Here is a 19459-nt window from a genome sequence, read left to right on the forward strand (position 1 = left end):
ATTTGGTACTCCCTTCCTCTCACTCTAAGAAATGCAGTAAACACCATCTCTTTTAAAGCCAAAGAATACCTAAAAGATACCTGGATCTGTATGTGCACAACGCCTGGATGATACGTGTGCTTCCAAGCACTTTCTCCACAATTATTTGTTCAAATTCTCCTCCTTGTTCTTTATCTCTATCTCTTCTTCTTTTCACGTATCCTAAAACATTCTCTCACATCTCTTAATATCAATCCTCCATTTCCTCCTTTTCTTTCCTACCAAGTCATTTCCAAATATGTTTCATAGCTGTTTACCTGGTGCTGCTATTAATGATACTTTGTTTAAATTTTGTAGATATATATATATATATATATATATATATATATATATATATATATATATATATATATCCCAGCTTATCACTCTTTGACTCTAATTTCAGTACTTTCATAGCTACTTAATCTTCTTAGCTACCAAGTATTAGACTCCTCCTCTATCCACTTCCCTTCCTAGTAAAAACTTGTTTACAACTCCATACTGAATGCTTGTAAAAGAATCTTTCATGTCATATCTCAATTTGATACACAACTTAGCAATGTAAAATATTTCCTATATGTTTATGCAACTTGTTTTGCAGTGTAAAAGAATTTCTTTCATGTGATATTTCAATATGATATGTAACTTATCAATGTGAAGAATTTCTATATGTTTATGTAACTTGCAAATATTCACAACTTAACAATGTAAAAACTATTATGTAACTAGTTATGTGGAGCTTTTCTCCCCGGGCCTCCACTGAAAATGGGCTCTCAAGCCCAGTGGACCTCCCCAGTCACCAAACTGGAATAAATAAATAAATAAATAAATATTTGTTGACTACTTCTATACCTCTGATTACTATGTTCTTTACATAATGTTGTGATTTTTTGGAACTTTTCTCCTTAGGCTTCTTCTCAAATGGGGTAGTTTGGTACCTAGAAAAAGAAAAATAATCTGGTTCCACACAGCAGTGAAAATCAATATGTCCTTTATTGTAGTAGGTAAGCGCTTTCTCGGAATAACATCCGCTTTATCAGACCAACAAAGATAGAATAGCAGTTACATTTTTAAACACTAAAACATCCAATCAAAAATCAGATAAAATGTGCATTTTAGTTAAAAGCCATGTGATAAAATACATCTGTAGAATATATAGATCGTAAAAAAATTGAATAAAACAGACTAAATGAACAATATATACTTAAAACTGGTAACAAATACAATAGTAAAAAATAATAAAAGATGGACTATTGAAACATATATGATAAAATATTAAAAAGAGAGATCAAAGCTTTAATGGCTGTGCTTTAAGGAAAAGTTTCAGGGAAACTCTGTTGTTTAAACCAGGAGGTTTAACAGCTTGAAAGCGCAAAATCCATTTCTGTTCACTAGATTCTGTTCTATTATTTATGTCACCTCCTCTCTTGGTACTATGCAGAATCTCTAGTACCATAAAGCTAAATTTATGTTCTTTACACTCTTTTGCTACATGTAGTGATAGTGCACTGGTTTCTTTAACATTCCTGATATCCCTAAGGTGTTCAAGTATTCTATCCTTAAACACCCTGTTCGTTCTCCCTATGTAAAATTTGAAGCAGGTAGTACAATAGCAAAAATAGACAACATTTTTTGTTCGACAATCTGCATAAAAAGCAGTATCCATCTTAAAACCAAAGTGGGATGTGTGAAATGATTACCAATATGTATGTGTACAGGCCATACAATTCCTACAGATATATGTACCAAGTCTATCAGATATTATAGTTGATTTAATATTAAAGGATCGATAACAGAGATGACTCTTAAGTGATCTATTATTTCTAAAAGCAAAATCTGGCTGCGTGCCAATGACCCCATTCAACTCATGTACAGTAGACAGAATATCCCAGTTCTTTTTAATAATATCACATGCTACATGCACATTACTGGCAAAGGTCAATGGCATCCTTAGTTTATTACTAGAGGTATCAGTGGAAGCATCACTTGAGAAAGTGTTGTCAATATTATCCCTGTTGTTAATGCTAGTAGGGAGGGGGGGTATGGTTGGCACTTACCTGATCTATGCCACCATCCCTCTGCTATTTGAGAATCAATAAGTTTGCTACTATAGCCTCTTTCTAAAAATTCTTGTTTAAGTGTTTGTAATGCAACAATGAGACTATCATCATCATTAAAAAGTCTCATAGTTCGAAATATCTGTCCTTTCAACACATTGATTTTGGTATGATTTGGATGCATACTGCCATAGTGTAGAACATTATTCTTTCTAACAGTTTTCTTATACAAAGTAGTAGACACAGTGGCTAAATTATTTTTAGTAACTTTAACATCCAAAAACTCTACTTCTTTATCAGAATATTCATAGGTAAAACTCAAAAATGTATTCAACTGATTTCAGTATAAAAGAAACTCTTGTAGCCGCTGCTCTGAGCCATGCCACAACAAATGACATGAGACTTTCTGCTACCAAAAACAAAAAATTACAAAGGGATTTGAAGGATTTTAAAGAAGGTAATGTCTTCTCTTGGGTAAATGAAAGGGTTAATACTAACTCCAACATACAGCATATAACAGGAAATGGGTGGAGCTCTGTAAGACCCAGAACTACATTGCATTCAACTGTTTCAGATGAACAAGCAGCATATGCAAATGCTGTTAAAAATACCACTTCTACAGAACCCACAGAACTTTTACCCAGTGTTCCTATTGTTCCTGTAAGTGAGGGAATTGTTTCAGAAGTCAACCTAAATACTTCTGTAGCTGCTGTAAGCAGTCACTCTGATGCTAGCACAGGCACTGCAGCTGTTATAACTAAAACAAGCATGGCCTCCAGTGTGAGATTGAATTCCACAGAGCAGGTCTCTGTACTATCAGGCTCCACCCATGGACATTTTTTATTGAAAGAACATCTGCCTATAAGAGGCAGATCGAGGAATTGCCTGCAAAATCAACATACACGATGACTACACAGCCAGGAGGATGAAATAAGGTCAGGAAAGAGATACAAACAAGCTTAGTTCACAATATCTCTACTTTAACTTTAACTGACTCACAATTATCTGTGTTAAACAGAGGTTTAACCTTTGTTCCGGCTCAAAGAATGGACATAACAGAGGTAATTAAAGACCTACACCTTTTTGGCAGAACTCTTACACTTAAAGCTATGTTTGGTAATTCTAATAATGCTGATTGCATATTTAGAAAGCCCAGCACTTACATACTACCTAGTAATTCTACTATAGATCTGTTCATTGACCTTTGTGAAAAACAACTTAGAGAGAAGTCTCTAGATAAGCAAACTAATAATTTTAGTAATTTATCAGCTGCAGAGTTACAAGCTCTAGTTGAATTGAAAGAACTAAATAGTATAGAAATACGTCCAGCTGATAAAGGAGGTGGTATTGTTGTTATCAACAAGGACAAATATATAGAATATATGTTAAGTCATCTCAGTGACGTTGATACATATGCCATTTTACCTATGCATATACTCAGTAGTGTCATAGAAAAAGTACAGTTTTTGATCTTTGATTTATTAATAACAGGCATGATATCTGAGCAACTGTTTGAATATTTCAAGGTAGAACATCCAACAGTCCCTTTGATATATGGTCTACCCAAAATACATAAGATCCCTTAACTCCACCTATGTGCCCTATAGTTTCAGGCCGAGGTTGGGTAACTGAGCCACTTTCTATTTTTGTAGAAAATACTTTGCATGCTGCCTTGGCTAATTGTAGCACTGTTTTAAATGATACCAAGAGTTTTTTAAATGAGCTATCTAAACAAAATATAATTATCTTAGGACAATGTTTATTTGTAACTCTGGATATTGAAACATTGTTCACTGTTATACCCAATATGTCAGAGAATTACTGTGTGAGAGAAGATACTAAGGTGACACTTATTTGAACACTTTTAGAAATCATCCTAGAAAACAATGTGTTTATTTTTAATGATGTTTATTATGCACAAAAAGTTGGCGTAACTATGGGCACAGCTTGTGCTAAGAGATACGCCAACCTATCCCTAGCTAATTGGGAAGCTAAACATGTACTTTTAAATAATGAATACCAGGTTAACATCAAATGGTATAAATGTTTTGTGGATATTTTTTGTTGTGGCATGGCTCAGAGCAGCGGCTACAAGAGTTTCTTTTATACTGAAATCAGTTGAATACTTTTTTGAGTTTTACCTATGAATATTCTGATAAAGAAGTAGAGTTTTTGGATGTTAAAGTTACTAAAAATAATTTAGCCACTGTGTCTACTACTTTGTATAAGAAAACTGTTAGAAAGAATAATGTTCTACACTATGGCAGTATGCATCCGAATCATACGAAATTCAATGTGTTGAAAGGACAGATATTTCAAATTATGAGACTTTTTAATGATGATGATAGTCTCATTGTTGCATTACAGACACTTAAATAAGAATTTTTAGAAAGAGGCTATAGTAGTAAACTTATTGATTCTCAAATAGCAGAAGGATGGCAGCATATATCAGGTAAGTGCCAGCCATATTTCCCCCCCTCCCCACTAGTATTAACAACAGGGATAATATTGACAACAACACTTTCTCAAGTGATGCTTCCACTGATACCTCTAGTAATAAACTAAGGATGCCATTGACTTTTGCCAGTAATGTGCATGTAGAATGTGATATTATTAAAAAGAAATGGGATATTCTGTCTACTGTACATGAGTTGAATGGGGTCATTGGCACGCAGCCATATTTTGCTTTTAGAAATAATAGATCACTTAAGAGTCATCTCTGTTATCGATCCTTTAATATTAAATTAACTATAATATCTGATAGACTTGGTACATATATCTGTAGGAATTGTATGGCCTGTACACATACATATTGGTAATCATTTCACACATCCCACTTTGGTTTTAAGATGGATACTGCTTTTTATGCAGATTGTCGAACAAATAATGTTGTCTATTTTTGCTATTGTACTACCTGCTTCTCATTTTACATAGGGAGAACGAACAGGGTGTTTAAGGATAGAATACTTGAACACCTTAGGGATATCAGGAATGTTAAAGAAACCAGCGCACTATCACTACATGTAGCTAAAGAGGGTAAAGAACATAAATTTTGATTTATGGTACTAGAGATTCTGCAGAGTACCAAGAGAGGAGGTGACATAAATAATAGAACATAATCTAGTGAACAGAAATAGATTTTGCGCTTTCAAGCTGTTAAACCTCCTGGTTTAAACAACACAGTTTCCCTGAAACCCTTCCTTAAAGCATGGCCATTAAAGCATTGATCTCTCTTTTAATATTTTATCATATATGTTTCAATAGTCCATCTTTTATTATTTTTTACTATTGTATTTGTTACCAGTTTTAAGTACATATTGTTCATTTAGTCTGTTTTATTTAATGTTTTAACGACCTATATATTCTACAGATGTATTTTATCACATGGCTTTTAGCTATGATGCACATTTTATCTGATTTTTGATTGGATGTTTTAGTGTTTAAAAATGTAACTGCTATTCTATCTTTGTTGGTCTGATGAAGCGGATGTTATTCCGAGAAAGTGCTTACCTACTACAAATAAAGAACATATTGATTTTCACTGCTGTGTGGAACCAGATTATTTTTCTTTTTCTTGTATTCTCTGGTTTTTGCATCTGATTCCTTATTTGGTTCAAGGACTGTTTTCATTTAGCTTGGTACCTAGTCAGACTGCCTCAGTAAAGAAATGCAATAAAAAATAAATAAATACATAAATAAATAAGTAATAAAATACTAGTCTTCTCTCCAAACAATATTCACTCCTAAAGAAACACCTTCACTATAATGTTTGCACAAAATTCTTCTTTTGAAATAAACTCTCATGCCAAGCTACTGGGGATAATTATAGCTTATATCTTAAAATTCAACATACACATGCAAAATGCTATTAAAACCCATGCAAAACTAGGTGTCCTCTATAAAGCATCTCCTTACCCTACCTTACAATCATGGAAGATGACTGCCCATTGCTACAAGTAAGTGTGTACGAAATGTATGACTCTCTTTCCAATTTTGACTGTAGTAATGCCGTTATTTCTGGTTCATTATATTCATCTGGAATAGCTGCAAAAGTGAACAAGATGGAAAGTGCAATAGTTAATAAAACTGCCATCATGATTATTTACACTTTGATATTGGTGATGTCAATGATGTAAGTTCAAATGACATTGAAATAGGGTTGTCTAATGATATGTATCAGCTATGTGAGAAGAAAAATGCAGATAAAACCATTACTGATTTTTTTAGTATTTCTGACAATGTTGAATTTGTTAGCATTTCAGAGCTTATAGATGTCATACAAGGAGCACAATGTTTTACAGCATTTAGCGACCCTGTTATAATTACTAATGAACATGGGGACTACAAAGTATACAATTATTTTAGTAAAGAGTTTGGGGTAGAGTATGCTGAATTATTGTCAAAGGGTTTTACTTTTATTCTGGGTAGGAGAGGAAAGCTAATGGAAACGTTAGTTGACTTAAAAATGTTAACTCGCAAAATGAACATTAAAATGTGGTTTACACAGGATGATGAACGGAAAGTGAGTGCCTTAAAAAAAAACAAGTAAATTTAATCCCCCTGCCAATACAATGGTAGCTCTCTTTGAGAAGGCGTGTGAATTAGATATAAGGGAACACATGAAAAAGAAAAAAAGTTTTATTGACAATGAAGGCATTAATAATTTAAGTGAAGAAGAAGCTAAATTGTTACGGAACCTTACAAGTGACAGGGGTCCTAGGTTTATGAAGCCGGATAAAGGTAACGGCATGGTAATCATGGACAAAAATGACTATATAGACCACATGTTTAATATGTTAGCAAGGGACACTTATGAAGAAAGTAATTTAAATGAGATCCATGTAGGTTATTCAAAAATTGATTTAATGACAGATGATTTATTATTTCAAGGCCAGATAAATGAAATAGATCATAATTATTTGAAAAACGATCACCCTATGGTCAGTAATATATTTGGTATACCCAAATTGCATAAAGGATTAAATAATATCAAGTTTAGATCCATAGTTGATGGCAAAAGAAGTAAAACATGTTTTATTGGTAAGTATCTTGATCATCATTTGCAAAGAGGGCTGAAATAATTTGAATATATAACAAAAGACTCCTGGCACTTTTTGGATAAGTTAAATGCAGTCAAATGAGCACACTATCCTTCTCACCATTGATGTATGCAATTTATTTTCAGTCATTCCTAACGAAATGGGATTGGAATGGCTGGAAAGTCAGTTATTAAAAACTGGCATTTATGAGCAAGATCGTATAAATGTGTTTGTGACACTCATGGAAACAGTTTTAAAGAATAATTTTATGTTTTTTGAAGGTCATTTTTACAAGCAAGTTACTGGGGTAGCGATGGGGGCTGCTTGTGCCCCCATATACGCCAATTATATGATGTCCTTCTGGAATCAGGAATATGTTTTCAATAGTGAATATAATAGTTTTATCCAACAATATACCCACTTTTCGGACGATATTTTTATAATTTGGGAAGGAAGTCTTGAAAATTTGGAAGCATTTATACAATACATAAATCATACTGTGGAGTTTCTTAAATTCACTTATGAATTTAGCAAAGTGGAATTGTCATATTTGGATGTTAACTTAAAAGTTGATCAAGATAAAAGGTGTTTAACATCTGGAATTTATAGAAAAGCCACCTTTTCGAATTCCTATTTAAACTACCAGAGCTGGCACCCCAAATACCAGAAAAAGCAATAGTAAAGGGTCAAATGTTTAGAGCTGCCAGAATGGTAAATGAGCATCAAAAATTTATTGAGGAGTTAGAATTTATAAAGAATATGCTTGTTAGAAGTGGTTATCCCATTGTATTATGTGAGTCTATCAAGGAAGAAGTTATACATAAAATGAATAATGGTAATTATGAAGCTATATTAAAAACAAACACCAAAGAGACTACAGGAACAATCATGTCAATGAATAGTATACAAAAGGGTAAAAATGAGATAAAAGAGCAGTTATATTTCATAACCACATATAATTATGATGCGGAATATATAGGGAGCATCATACAGAAAAACTGGAAATTATTAAGATTAGATAGCAATGTATTTTCAAAAATAGGGAGGCCCCCAAAAAAATGTGTTTAGAAAGGATAAGTCCTTTAAAAATCTATTGGAAATGGGCACTCAGTATAGCAATAGCAGTGGTACAAGTCGACAGGAAGGAAATTTTAAATGCAGAAGGTGTAGAGTGTGTAGATATATCCTAACTACCGGTAATAAAATCACTGTAACAGAGGTGCCCATTAGCATTCAAGGGCACGTTGACTGTTACAGTAAGAATGTAGTTTATTTAGCAAAATGTGGTCGATGTACCACATTTTATATAGGAAAAACATGTAGAAGTATACGAGAGAGAATAAGTGAACATGTCTTAGATATTAAGCATATGAAAAATACCAATGCGAGACATATTGGGCAAAATCTGGGGCATGAATTTAAGTTCTGTGTCATACAACAAATCAAAAAGGACAACCAAGGTGGCACCCTTGATGTACATTTAGATATTTGTGAAATGAAATGGCAATTGAAGTTGGATGCCACCACTTTCCCGGGTATTAATGAAAATATAAGTATAGTTCCTATTTTGAAGTTAAAACATATTTTAGTATAGTTATTGGTTAGAGGTTATTTAATGTATATCTTTACATGGAAATTTAAATGTAAGTTTGATATAACCATTTTTAAATTTTTAATGTTGAATTTAATCACAGTGCTTTTATATGGGTTAAATTGATATTTTGATGTGTTTATGGCAAATCAATTTTAAATACAAAGTTTATATATTTTATTTCATTATATTTCATTACATTCATCAAACAACATTATATGTATGAAGTTAGTGTATGCATTTATTTATATTCAATGCATTTAGAGAGTTTGTTTTAACAGTTACGTAATTGTAAAACTGTTTTAACATTTGATGGCAATGTGAATAATTAATTAAATAACTGATTGTGTTGATTGAGAATGGGTGGGTATATAAAGAAGTGTGTTAAATGGGATATTTGTTCTGAAGAAATCTGTAAAATAAAGATGAAACCTAGGTAAACTGTCATCAATAAAGTGCTCAAGTGCTCAAGTGCGTACTGAAGTTTGAGTTCCTGTTGTCGGAGTCCGTCTATTTTCCTTGTTTGAGGTGGCTATTCTATCTTTGTTGGTCTGATGCAGCGGATGTTATTCCAAGAAAGTGCTTACCTACTACAAATAAAGGACATATTGATTTTCACCGCTGTGTGGAACCAGATTATTTTTCTTTTTTTTGTATTCTCTGGTTTTTGCATCTGATTCCTTATTTGGTTCAAGGATTGTTTTCCTTTAGCTTGGTACCTAGTCAGACTGCCTCAGTAAAGAAATGCAATAAAAAAATAAATAAATACATAAATAAGTAATAAAATACTAGTCTTCTCTCCAAACAATATTCACTCCTAAAGAAACACCTTCACTATAATGTTTGCAAAAATTCTTCTTTTGAAATAAACTCTCATGCCAAACTACTGGGGATAATCATAGATTATATCTTAAAATTCAACATACACATGGAAAATGCTATTAACACCCATGCAAAACTAGGTGTCCTCTATAAAACATCTCCTTGCCCTACCTTACAATCATGGAAGATGACTGCTCTGGCATACATTTTGCCATCACCCACCTATGTCTCACCCCTACCCACAAATATGAATGCCTCCCACCTACTTAAACTGGAACAATGCAAAATACTGCAAAATTTACAGCTAATCTAACCAACAAAGCTTGACATTGTTTAGCACTATTCTCAGCTGGATGGAATTTCAGAGCTACCTGAAATAAAATCAACTGAAATTAGCCCTTAGCATATTAAATCTAAAACCAGTAATGAAACAGTAACCCCCCATCCAAAGACAAGTATCTTGCTCAGTTTCCTAAACCAAACAACAAGCATAGTGATACAATATAAACCTTACACATTGTCAAATACTAGGGTACACTTCATATATCTTAAGATATACTGATATTATTTTTCTCCAAGTCAATAGTATTTCAGAAGCATCTCCCATAACTCTCTCTCTGCCCCTTCCCTCTACTGTTCTACTGTAAAATTAATTGGCCACCAACTATAAATGGATCTTGCAACTGAATATACAAGTCTTTAACTTACCAATAAAATTATCAAGGTTAGATTCCTTTTTTACCAATGATATCTGAACTATATTCTGTTGCAAAACTGGAAAACTCTAAAGCACAATAATCAGTCAAAATGTTGCAGAGAGAAATTAAGCAAATAGCAGAAAATATATCCTATGGATCTACAGTGAAGCATTGAACATACTGTGATCCAAACTGTCTTCTCTGTTTTAAAACACTAATTATGTTCATCTCATTACTAAACTGTACTTGTCTGTTACAACTTTTGTATTTTAAATCATGTAAAATGTCTTCATTCTGTTGTAGCCTGTATTGTCAATTGTTTAAAATTGTGGAGCTTTTCTTTCCTGGCTTCAGATGAAAAGGACTTCTCAGTGTCCCAGTCAGACTTTCCTGGTAATCAAATGTCAGTTAATAAATAAATAAATGCATACATACATACATACATAAATACTCACTTCTACTACTGATGTCACATTTTGTACTTACACCCAAACATTTTACATCTAGAAAAAAGTTCAAAGGCTTCTAACAGATAACAAGGAAGTAGCAGTAGTAAAAATGTAAGGTACACAGATAACAATGATTAGTGTTCATGTAGATGTCTATGCGGTGATTTCTGTCCGGTCTGCAAGGCACCGACAAATCCATTGCTTTGTGAAACACTGTATTAGGAGCCCAAACCCATGGGACTAACACCAGGCTGAGTAACTTGGTACTAAAATTAAATCTTAACAGCTTGAAACAGAAGAACAAGTTTGTAATGCAAGATCTGTCTAGATTATAGAATGGCCTGACTGTTCTAGGTGAGTACTATACATCTCTGCCATGCTTGTAGAAAAATCACTAGATCCTTTTATTGGTGATATGGAATGCAGATATGTCATTATACTAATCATGCTTCTACAAGATCAGTATATTACTAGCTTGAACTATGGATCAGTTAGGTGGTATGCGATACAAACAGTTACTGGTGTGGGCAGAGGGCAACTGTTTTTAATGTGTGAGCAATAATAAAACATTAAAGATCACAGAGCCGGTAAGCTGTTTGTCATGCAGAATTCCCTGCTACCTCAAGTTCATGAGTGTCTACTCCATATCTTGCAATTTAAAAATAGGTAACATTGGCCTTACAAAATCTTATACAAATTAGTACATTTGCAGATATTCTGGATGGGCAGAAATTACTGAAGTAAGAATATGTCAACTTACAAACAGAAAAAAAAGGCACAATTCACTGTCACACATTTATGAACATATAGATTCTATAACTGTTGCATAAGTCATTAACATACCATAGATACAACAGTTCTATTTCAGTTATCAGAATATGCAGCTAGTGTTTAATTGGAATAATTGCAAAATTATATTCTTAGATCAATATTTGGGTAGGACAGTTATTAAATTCACAGACTGTTTTATTCTTTACATATCCAAGTTTGCAATTTTTATATCAGCTCCAGTTAAGCCTGTATTTTCATGGGTCTGCTTGAGATAACCAAAATCTCAGTAGACCGAAATTCATAACACCGAGACCACAACACCTAAATCCCATGAACCTGAAACCTGGTAAACCTGACAGACATAACACTAACAGAACAAAATCCTAACTTACCCCAATTCAATGAAATAACTGCAGCAGAAACTAAGATAATTTCAAGAGCATACACAAACAGTACAACCCAAACTATCCACTTGACCTTACCTTGACCCCTCCCACCAGCCAATAAACCCAAACACATAAAAACTTCCACTGAATATTTCTGACGGTCTCTATAGCACTGAAATGAATATTCATAACAAATACCTAAACAAAAATAACTTTGTAATTTCAACTTTAACATTTTTGCAGGGGGGGGCTGCACCCACCCAAATCCTCTGCTAATTAAATATACCAACTTCAAGATCGCACTATAGTGCAGACATGAGCGGATTTCCTGTTCTGCTCATCTTGGACTGTCAGTCTTTCACACTTTCAGTCTTCTGAACATTGGTATAGCAAAGTTTCGCTAATGTGAAACTTCAGATTTCTGGTCTCTGTGTTATGAATTTTGGTCTACTGAGATTTCAGTTATCTCAAGTAGACCCATTTTCATATATTAGTAGCATTGCTCTGTCTTATGCTGAATGATTAAATGCCATTAAACAACAGAGTTTACTTAATTTCTTCATTATTTTACTTTAATAAATTGGGATGAGGAACTAATATGCTGGTGGATATTGAGAGGGAGGAGATAAAGTAGAGGCTAATGCATATTAGTAAAGTTAATACCTGCAAGATCAGTGACATTACAAATTTCTCACTTGCCCTTAAGCTAGGAGATCACAAGGCTGTGGTTACTACCTTCACCTCAACTAATTGGATTCAAATTTCAGTATAATCAAATGAAATTGGAAGTCATGGCCATTTAAGTGGCAATCCACTATTCTTCTTCACAGTTTGTTGCCTTTCTCATTCAATTGCCAATTTCCCAAGTACAAGAAAATATATCTTAAAGAGAATAAGTCCATTAAGGACCTCAAAAGTCAGGTAAAGAAGTAGCTTCCTATTATTATATAAGCATAATTCTGATATAAAGAATACTTAGAGAAATCTGATTTAGCAAAAGTCCACCATGGAGTTTCTGAATAAATGGAATTTCTAATTATCAAGGCATGTAGGAAGTATTTGTATCTTTATGTTCTGACCTTGGTGTAGAAAGAATGGAATATACAATCCTGAGGATCTTGCAGCATGGGATACAGATGATAAGGTATAAAATAAATACTAATTATAAATCACTGATTTAAGAATATATTTCCCATCTTGCAGCCTTGCAGTAAAATACATTTAAAAATTAATACAAAATGAATAAAATTCACAGAAAGTAAAATTAAATAATATTGGCACAGATTCAATAAACCCTACATGAGCCACTAAAACTGTGTGCAGTAGTGGTGCAATGTACATGCAGTAGTGTACTGTTTTGTATTCAGTAAGCAACTCTATACAGTGTGTAAAGCCACACAAACACTGTAAACATGGTGGTATGCTAATTACAGTATAAGCAGCTGAAGCAGCTGAAAGGCATGCTAATCAACAAATCCAAGATGGAGGAGCTATTCAACAAGCTATAAAGCAATCGTGTAGACTCAGTGCTAGTTTTCCCTGCAAATTCCAAAACCTATTGGAATGCAGCCACAGAAAGAAGGCTGCACATAAACAATGTTAGGGACTGATGTTGCTTTAATTCAGGTTTATGTGCAACAGGCTGAAGTCTATGCTGCTGCTGCTAATAGACCAAGGCCAAGGAGGAGATGAGTTTTTAGACCCCATTTAACTTATCACAATCTGCATGAGGTGAAAATTGTAAAGTGCTACAGAGCTGATAGAGACACACTACAGGATCTCTGCAACCTCTGTCATCCTCAACTCAGATCAAGGGCAAACAAAGGGCAACCAATACCACTGGAGATGTATATTACTTAGAACTTTAGCTACAGGAACCTTTCAGAGACCAACAGGGGACATGCTTGGGGGTGTCACAGGCATCAACATCCAGGATATTTCATCAGTTCCTGAATACGATATTCCAACATGCCAATGATCATGTATATTTCCCCAGACACCTGAGAACAGGGCTACAAATATGCAGGAGTTCTACACTATAACACACTACAATGAAGTACTAGGTGCCATTGATTGTACACATATAAAAATCAAAGCACCACCTGGGGAGCAGGGAGGGGTCTACATAAATAGAAAAGGCTTGCACTCTATTAACTGCCAAGTCATGCGTAATGCTAAGGGAATTATCTTGAATGTGCATGCTGGCAACTCAGGCAGTTACCATGACACATATATCTGGCACAACTCCTAACTGTATCAGATGGTCACAAGGAGTGGTATCCCACAGGGTCTGCTGGATAAGGTCTATGCACGAGTATGCCCAGAGCCACAGCCCATGGCCTGCCTTGTCTCCGTGTGGACACCTCAACCACTGACAGAGCAGTGGAAGTAGTGAAATTATGGGAGCATGATCAGGCTTGGCCACGTTGGCTAACATCAGATGATGCAGCTGGCTTAGACCCACATAGATGCCGTCCCCCTCCCAGCAGATGTTTCATCACAGACACTGCCCATACATCTGATCCATTGAACTAGCAACATGGTAGACGCAGTCATGCTGTGTCATGTCTACAAGTCTAAGCATTTCCTCAGAGGCCCTCCATGACAGTGGCATGTCGAGTGGCATGGAAAGACACACCTGAATTAGGTGGAGGATGGACACCAGGCCTCCTCTGAGCAACACTAACAACTCTCCTGCATGCCACCTCACCCACAGTATGGCCAGAGTCAACAGGCACTGAAGCTGTAGTAACCACACATCCCTGATCTAGTGTCTCACTCTTCACCTGTCCAATATCTGAAGGCTCACTTGAATGGGCTGGCTTAAGCCTACTTACTGGCTGTGCCTGATGGAATTATGTGGGATGGCTGAATGTCATCCTCAGTGTCATATTCAACCTTTGCACCCCCTGACTGTGCCTCTGTTTGGCCACCACCATCATTAGAGTCTGGTGATACTCTGACATCAGGTGGTAAGAGTCCTACACTACCACTGATCAGGATCACCTGTGATAATAAGCAACAAACACAGGAAGGAAATTAATAGCTATACTACTACAGTTCAATATATGCTGACAAGCTAACAGTGGCGCGACTATTACAGACAGTACTGCAATACACTGATATCCACATCCCACGTATGGCTAAAATAAATATTTCTGTGAACTGCTCACGAGTACTGAAATAAAAATGTTTGGCTTACCTTGTGCAGATAATTCCCCAGTTGCTAGGAAGGATGGTCCTGGAAGTTATGCAAAAGATAAGGACACCATCATCACAATTAACAGTAATACAGAGGTGGAGGGGGTTTGGCCCTTTATATGTTCATTACAATACATGTAACAAAAACTTGGATGATACCTCAGCCCCAATCCCATTTGTGATGAACTAGAATGTGTTGTTAACTGTATAAATCACACACCCCCCCCCTAAAAAATTTGGTTAACAAACCTAAGTATTGCTGTCAATACGCACAAAGGCAAAAAATCAAGCAAACTAGATAAACGAAGAAAACCAATTCAGGCAGCTCAAGGCACAAATAAACTCAGAAATTTATTTGGTTAGCGCTTTCGGAAGAGTCAATGCTCTTTCTTCTTCAGACACCTACAACCAATACCAAAATCTCTTAAATACACAATATTACTTCATTACATTAATCAATTATTCAATAAAAAATGAGCATGTTCCTTCTTAAAGGGACATTAAAATACAACCTTATTTATCTAAAAAGAAAGCAGAGAGAAACAGGAAGAAGCACACATTATTTAACTAATTAGTTAAACTAATCTTTACACTCGTCAAAGTGCAAAGAAACATTCATAATTGCATTCATAAAATATATATATATATATATATATATATATATATATATATATATATATATATATGTAAATTTAGTTACTATAACAAACTCAAAGGCTGAATAGTTCTACCTCCTTAAAGCCAATTTTTTAAGACTGCATTTAATGGACACTGTCTCATTTAGACCTGGTGGTACATAAGAGGCAGTCAAAACCTGCCATCTTAATTCTTCTATTTCCAGGTCAATCTGCCAAGGCCCCCCTCTATCATCCTTTGATATTTGTTTAAGGTCCGAAAATCTAAAAGAGTGACTTGGATGGTTACAAATATGTCTAGCCAGGGCATTAGTGAGATCACCTTTGGTTATTGCATATTGATGCTCATAAATGTGTTGTTTCAGCTTTCTCTCAGTTTTCCCAATGTAGAAAGCATTACAGGCTTGACAAGATGCACAATAAACCACCCCACTACAGTCACAGGTAAAATGACCCTGAATTTTAAACAAGACCCCTCGAATAATAAATTGATAAGCCAAACTCAAAAATTTACATTGGTGGCATCCACCAAATCTAACCATTCCCTTAGACTTAGAAGCTTGACCTTTGGCCTGATAGTGAAACAAGGATTTCAAATTTAAACCCCATTGGAAAGTGATGATAGGTTGATTCCCTAGGGCTTTAAAAAGCATTGGGTCCTCCATAATTAAAGCCCAATTTTTAACCAAAGTTGTCCTAATAAAAGAGTGGTCAAGATTATAAGTACAAAAAAATCTGACCGTATTGATGCTTCTTTGCTCTTTAATTAATATTTCTAGATTTTCTGGTTGAGTATCAACACACTCAGAGGCTAACAACAATGGCTTAAAAAAAGCCATTTTGACGTTTAATAGTAACCTCTGTCACCAAAGAGCGCACTAACAAAGGGGGATAACCCCTCCTAATGAACATTTCCTCTAATAAAGCACATTCTTCCAAAAAATCAGCTTCATCAGAAACCATTCTAGCAGCTCTTACTAATTGGCCTTTCACGACCCCCCTCTTTTGATGGTATGGATGGCAACTCGAAAAGTGGAGAAACGCATTGGAGTAAGTGGGTTTCCTAAAAATGCGACTCTTGAACCTCTTATTACTATAGTCCTTTTGGATAAATATATCTAAAAAACTGATGGAATCTGACCCTATGGTGTAGGTAAATTCCAAAAAGTCTGTTAAACCCGAAATAGAAGAAATAAATTCTTCTATGATATCATTCGGTCCTTTCCAAAGGAAAAACATGTCGTCCTGGTACCTGGTGTACCAGGCGACATTTTCCTTGAAAAGGGCATTTTGAAAAAGTTTTGTAGTTTCCCATTGGGCCATAATGCAGTTGGCAAAACTGCCACCACAGGGGGAGCCCATTGCTACCCCTGTTTTCTGTACAAAAAAATCACCTTCAAACAACATGAAATTATTAGTCAAAACTAACTCCAATAAAGTTTCTAACACATAAATGGTGTTACTATCCACATTTCTTTCAAAAAGGAAATCCCTAACCCACTCCAATCCCAAAACATGGGGGATCACCGTATAAAGATCTCTTACATCGACAGTCAAAAAGATGTAAGAGATCTTTAAAAGGAAAAGTGTTAAAGACCTTTAAAAAACTCCACGAATCCTTTAAGATTTGAGTTTCTTTTTCAATAAGTGGCTTCAAAATGCTGTCGATGTATTTAGCACATCCATATGTGATGGACCCACACCCATCAACAATGGGCCTAAAAGGGGATCGGAAAGGCGTTTATGGATCTTAGGTATACCAAAGAATGAAGCTACCTTAGGGGCTGGCATAGATATAAAATTAAATAGGTCCAAATCAATAGCTGCTTCGATAAACAAATCATCTAAAACCCGTTTAATTTTTACATATGCCATGTTCAATTCATTATGACTAATCTTTTGATACACTGAGTTTTCTAAATGATTTAACATAAATTAAACGTATGTGTCGTGGTCCATGCAGACAAACCCACCCCCCTTTATCAGGCTTCATCATCCTTATTTTACAATCCTTTAAAAGCCTGATAAAGTCACGTTCCCTATCACTTATGTTGTAACCTCCTTTTTTAGTTCTAAACTCCCCTTCACAAAAAGTACGAAAATCAAGTTCACAAATTTTTTCGTTAGCTTGAAAGGCTGGGTATAGGGGTGGGTTGTATACACTTGAAACCCGCAATAACTCTGAAACAGATGAACTTGAACCTAAAACCATGTTAAGATTAAGTTTTCTTACAAAAATCTTAAGATCCAAAATTGTATTTACAAGGTTTAAACCAGAGTCCAGAACAAAGGTTAAACCCAGAGAAAAAAATTCAATCATCTCAGTCGGAAAAACTAAGTCAGTGTAATTATACAAGAAAAAGTCACCAGTTGCATTAGCCAGAACAGTTGGATTCAAATGGCTATGGTGGACTACCTCCTCCGCTGGTTCTTCCGTTTCCGAGAACGCCCTTGCTGGTTTGTGGTTCTTGCTTGGTTGACTCGGTTGTTCTCGTGAGACCGAAAACCCGATTGAGAAATGTTTGTAACAAGGTTAGAACCTTGCTGATTAAAGTTACTATTAGAGCTGGTGTTTCCACCAGCCATGTTATTTTCCAACAGGTGATTGTTCGGATTATTCCTTAATCTTTCGCTCCACCTTAGTCCTTGGTCTTGACCATGAAAATCAATGTCAACCACCTCAAGATCTCCCTCATCAGTATCCTCATTTCTATCTGAAGATACTCTGTGATGATTAACAAGATTCACAAATGGGGGAGGGGGGTATGCAGTTTTAGAGTTAAATTGTTGAACGTCCCTCGTGATTTTCTTTTTCTTGCCTGCCGCTAATTTACAAATAGTGGCATCAATACTATTAAAAATTCTTAAATATTCAAATTTGTACCGAGGAAAATCACAGTTAGAAAGTATTTCATGTTCCATAATTTCTAACTCTCTTGTATGGCTTGCAACTTGCATTTTATAATGCTTAATTAACACTCTCATAAATTCGAAGGCTTGGGAGTTGAACAGGTTAACCATCTCTAAATGGAAGTCGGACTGGTTTATAAGCCCGACAGAGTACCTCCATTGCCTAAGACCCTTAGGCACGATCTGTCTATTCAAACACTCTTCCAAGTACGATATTTCGAGCTGTAGTTTCCTACAGCAATACAGTTGGTAGTCAGAAGAATTAATCATACCTGCCAAGGTGGTACCCCCATTCCTTTGAAGAGAAAGTGCTGGTGACCTGCTATCCTCAAGAAAAAAGTCACGGTTATCCAAATACCTTCCCAAATTGGGAGCTGATTCATTGGCATTCTCCGTAACCTGCTTTACCGCACCCTGCTGCGTTACTCGAGGTGATAAACGCAGATCCCCTTGGTTACCATCCCGACCATCAGGATTCAATTGCTGATTTTCTCTAGAACCAAAATTGTTAACATTCTGAAGTAGTGCTCCGTTAGTCGTTGTTCCCGGAACTCTACGTTGAGTTAATGAAAAATTGTTGCTACTTCCTAATCTGGCTGAACACGCCAGACTCTCCACCTTCTGGGTTAAAACTACAACACGTCCCATCAGGACTTGGAGAAGCAACGTGGGATCACCGCTGGCATTCGCCTCACTAAGATCATTATCCACTGCCTCCACAGAGGAAAATAACGAGCCCTGAGAAACTGCCTCTTCTTGGTTCGCCATGACAACTCCACACGCACAAAGGCAAAAAACAAACAAACTAGATAAACGAAGAAAACCAATTCAGGCAGCTCAAGGCACAAATAAACTCAGAAATTTATTTGGTTAGCACTTTCG

This window comes from Protopterus annectens, chromosome 11.part0 (assembly GCF_019279795.1).
Source record: "Protopterus annectens isolate FY-2018-M chromosome 11.part0, PAN1.0, whole genome shotgun sequence".
Classification (NCBI taxonomy): domain Eukaryota; kingdom Metazoa; phylum Chordata; order Ceratodontiformes; family Protopteridae; genus Protopterus; species Protopterus annectens.